This window comes from Montipora foliosa, chromosome 11 (genome assembly GCF_036669935.1).
Source record: "Montipora foliosa isolate CH-2021 chromosome 11, ASM3666993v2, whole genome shotgun sequence".
Lineage (NCBI taxonomy): Eukaryota > Metazoa > Cnidaria > Anthozoa > Scleractinia > Acroporidae > Montipora > Montipora foliosa.
The window spans coordinates 34112679-34117678 of record NC_090879.1 but is presented as its reverse complement, the minus strand read 5'-3'; the positions used below and the strand labels follow the sequence as shown (position 1 = coordinate 34117678).

The following is a 5000-nucleotide window of genomic DNA, read 5'->3' as shown; positions in this document are numbered from 1 at the left end:
GCAAAATCAGAGCTACCTTAAAAAATCACAGAATTAAGGTGGTTCTGAATCCGCTGTACAGAATTTAATTAAACTTTGCAGAAAGTGTCATCTTGTTCTTCTGATTACTTTTCAGATATAAAAAATGGGGGTCACCGAGTTCGCTTTTGGGATGTAAGCAACTAAAGACAAATTAAAGGATGTTTTTACAGGGCTTTCCCGTTGCTGCCGTGACATATTACGTCGCAATAATGACTGCATCTTTTTCAGCAATAATCCATGTTTCATTTGGTACCACGATATTGCTAATACATGATAGAGCGTTGTAGTGCCGATCCTTCTAATAAGCCCGTTACTCGGAAACGTTGGAACTGTTTTTAGCCACCTTAATTACCTTAAAAGTGAAGGACTTTATTCTCCTTTAGAGGCGTTTGGCGAAAGAAGTCCATTTATCTATAAACTTAGATATGAATAAATTGCAAAGTTCAGGTTGAGAGTTCCATCACGGAATCTTCGTCAAGTGATGGAAAAGGCCATTTCCAAAAATACCATAGTACTATTTTGTTTGCCTTCCAATATTTTGTATAAACAATATTACCAGTTTCTCTTGGGACTATAGGGGCCGAGGAGTACGTTTGAAAGTAGGTTTGGCATGGATCACGGAAGTGAGTGAGTGTGTGTGTGTGGGAGGGGGGAGGGAGAGGAGTGTGTTTGAAAAAAGTGTGGGGTGGGGGGGGGGGACACTAGCCTCGCCTTACAATGGTCCCAAGCCGAGAGAAAATAAAAACAATGCTTATGCAAATTTTGGAGGGCAAAGAAAGAGTATTATGGTATTTTGAAAAAGGCATATCAGACGATCTGTCACGTGACTTATTTTGAGAATCACGTTTCAAAGCCTCCCGGTAGAATTTACGGCATCCTGGATTGCTGGCTCAATGCTTGGGCCCTAAAACTTTCAATCCTGGAACTTGCTCGTTTCTAAAATTTTTGATATGACAGTATTTGGTAACTTGTTCCGTTTTCAACTAAAAGATCATTTAGATATTTCGAGGAACGAGCGTAATTGAACAGTACGAAAAATCACCTAGGATATAGCGTGGACGAAGTAGTATAGTAGAGAGCTATCTTTCAAAATGCCAGAAACTCATGTGAAAATCGAATGAATTAGGACGAACATTAAATAGTTTTGCAATAAACCCGCACGTGGAGTTCGTAACAGGCCATTTCCGAGTTGCTGTTTGCCTCTGGTTCAAAACTAGTCTTAGTGCTAAACCATTCAAATGATAATGAATATGAAAATACACCCCTCATTGCCATTTGAATGGTTGTACACCAGGACTCGCTTTGAAACCAAGGCAAACAGCAACTCGGAAATGGACTACTATGGAGACATTCCTTGAACACCCCGAGAAATCCCTTGAAAAGATTGCTTACGATGTTTGCGATCAGGAAACAAAATAGCTTCATACACAAAAAGGTTTGTGAATACTTATTTAACTAGATCCCATAATTTGTCTCGAGTTAATTCCGCATGTGCGGCAGTTTAATAGATGTGTTTTATTTTTTTGCTTTATGATTTACAAAGCTTGGAAAAAATGCAGTACAAAGACGCGAGGAAGCAAGGATACTTTTTTGATGTAAAGGTCGGTACACACGAGGGAGCTTGCTCCCGCAGCACGCTCCTGCAAGACACTCCCGGAGCAACTCCCTCGTCTGCACCAACGATTTCTAGCGAAAAAATATGCTGCGCAACAAAACTTTTGCTCCCGAGTTTTGCTCCCTCATATCAAACTGGTTTGATATGAGGGAGAAAGCTCCAGGGGCAAATCTGTTGCACGAGTCTGTTTCAGGAGCAAGCTCCCTCGTGTGAACTGAAATTTGCTTGCCGTGACATGACGTGTCTCCAGTTGGCCTTTCAAATTGGCTTATTTTTTTCATGCACAACAGTTCCCAAGGCCCATTGCGGTTGTTTCATCATTCAGCTCCCTCGTCGTGTCCTTCGTGTGTACTGGTTGGGGTACCTACCCGGGAGCGTGTTTCGATAGCATGTTTCAGGAGCAAGCTCCCTCGTGTGTGCCGGCCTTTTTACGAGCTAAACTGACACCGATGCATATCATTACGTGCTTAATAAAGCATCGTGAGGGATCATGAATATTCAGTGAGGTTTGAATAGGAACAGCAAGTTCATCATGTAAGTGATATGATTTTTCCTTTTTCATTTCAACAATTTATTGAAATTTCTCGTTCAAATAGATTTAAGAAATTTATTTTGTCACATACAACGATAACATTCCATGAGTATACATCATCTGCATTGCTTCAATATTCTACCAACCAACTAACGATACCTCGCCAAGAAATTAGTATTCCAGCTTGAAATATTGATGACAATGTCAATCTAATTAACGCTATTGTTCCAATAGCGCTTTGTTTATTGTCTTCTTAATTAATGCGCAGAGATTAAAAATTAATATAGCTATTGTTTTAACATAAATCAAAAGATAATCATTGCTACGACATAAATCCCTTACAACACGCATGTTTATTGACTTTAGTCAACCGATCGCAGAAGAGACTGACCAATGTCATTCGCGATCCATCGCCGGTGGCGTTATCACCAACCCCCAAAAGGTGGATGAATCTCTTTCTGGTTTGAATCGAAAGGCTTCCAGGCGAGGACTCCTCCATTGCACACTTCCGTGTTAGTATCATAAAGGTAAGGCCCACAGCAAGCGAAACGACCAGAAAGCGGACTTCTTCGAGTGCGACCACAAAAGCTGGAGATCACCTCACGGATTCTGCTTGATGGGAATGATACCTGGGTGGGTTTGTCTGTCGATGGTGACATTAAATAACCTGAGGATCCAAAGAAATCTGGTCAATCTAATCAATCTAATTAGTCGATTTACTTTCAAACTGATCACAGTTTGGGCAAACATCAAAGAACCTCCTCAGATTTACCTTGCGAAAAATTGCCCTTTTGAAAATATGGAACTTCACGGTGCTAAATGAACTGTATGTTGCTGCCAATTGCTCATTGTTTAGGTCACGAAGGGAAATGACTCACGCATCCAGGAATATATAACTTTCAATGGAAAGGGCTCAAATATTGAACACTCGCATTAGAATATGTTTGTATCCGTAATTTCTACATATCATAGTTAATTAATCTTCATTTTGTACATTATGGTGTCTTGAGAGACCGTTACTGTCGATAAAGGCGCACAACGCTAAGATATTTTGCAGTTTGAGAAACGACAATGGCTACGGCAACGATAACACTACAAATCCAGAATATCATTGGTTTGAAGAGGAAAAATAAGCGTGCTGCACGTATTTTAGCACATAGTTTTGCGGTACTCTGTACATCAACGAGGTGAAATCTAATTCCAGTTTTGGACGACAACTACCCTGGGCTCCTCGCCAAAGAAAAATAGAACCTCTGGCACGCAGGGTAGACGACAACGCGGACATAACGCGAACATTTCATTCCATACCCTGAAACCTCTCATATGTATACATATATACCAATTTGTTTTTAGGTTAATTCGCCCACATTGTTTTGTGTGAACAATTAAGATGGAATAATCGCAAAAAACTTGACGACAGTGCAAAGTTATATTTTGAGGTGATTCCAGAGAAATTGTTTGGTCCAACCTCCGCGAGAACAATGTGTTGCCCTGGCAAGGCAAAGGTACTTGGTAATGAGATGTACTAAAAAAAGTCCGATCTGAGAAGCTTTATTACTGTAGAGTGTGAATAGTTACCTTTTACAGCATCTGTGCTCTGCATTTGTCTCTTTCCAAGATCATTAGCTACAGCATCGCCAGATATCACGTGTACGGCTGCGGCCTCGAGAAGATCTGTCAAAGCTTCCTTTACTACGGGATCAAGATCAAGAGGGGCCAAATGACAGTTATGAGCAAATAAGATCACAAAGATAAATTGCAATCCTGCCTTTAACATTATCTGGCACATGTCGGAGAGCTGAGTGTAACTAATACTAAACTGCTTGCCTCTACACCTCCGTTCGACTGCGGCGAAGGAACTGTAAGCTTAAAATATTGGCTTTTATACAGTTTGCTACTTTCGAACTTGAAGTATATGGATGATTTGCTTCCTTTCGAATCTGCTTATCGTGATCAGATGATAAGGCTTGGACCCTATTTTTAACTGGATCGACCCAAAGAGTTCGTTTTGCAACTTGCGTTGTGAAATGATAGTGATACAAAGTTGCCCTGTTCTTACGCAGGTGCAATAATTATGTATGTCCAATAATTTTTCTTTTATTAATTTTTAATTTTATGTATTGGTTCTATGACTCTTTTACAGTTCATCCTTATAGGAGTTGTACTTTCTTTAAATTGTGACAAAATAAAATTAAATACATAAATTTAAGTAGTTCCTTTCGAAGCTTGTATTGTGAAATGATGATGCAAACTCACCCTGTTTTTACGCGGTGTTTTCTCTGTTTCATTACTTTAGAACTTGAATTGAATGGACAATTTGTTTACTTTCGAATGTTCTGCGCGTGATCAGATTATTAGGATTTGAACCTATTTTCTTTATGGGTCGACCCAAGTCTTCGCTATAATAATAATAATAATAATCATAATAATAATAATAATAATGATAATAATAACTAATAATAATAATAATAATAATAATATTAATATTAATAATAATAATTATTATTATTATGAAAAACAAACAAAATACATAGAACTGCGCGCAGGCATTAAAAGAGAGTACAAAAGTACAAGCTTGTATCAAATCAATATTGTTTTTGACTTCCTTGGAGGACAACTGATTTGTTACTTTCGAACTTGAAGTATATGGATGATTTGCTTGCTTTCGAATCTGCTTCTCGTGATCAGATGAAAAGGCTTGGACCCTAGTTTCAACAGGATCGACCCAAAGAGTTCGTTTCGCAACTTATGGGAGTTGTACGTCCTTTGAATTGCAACAAAATAAAATTAAATACATAAATTGAAGTAGTTCCTTTCGAAGCTTGTATTGTG

General features: G+C 38.8%; 1 long non-coding RNA gene across 1 annotated transcript; it reads right to left on the bottom strand.

The window, feature by feature from the left end:
- Positions 1 to 2229: 2229 nt before the first annotated feature.
- On the bottom strand, positions 2230 to 4173 carry LOC137975701 (uncharacterized). The gene is made up of 2 exons (XR_011117612.1): positions 3747 to 4173; positions 2230 to 2835 (listed from the first exon to the last, which is right to left on the bottom strand). It is a non-coding gene; the product is annotated as an uncharacterized lncRNA (long non-coding RNA).
- Positions 4174 to 5000: the final 827 nt, after the last annotated feature.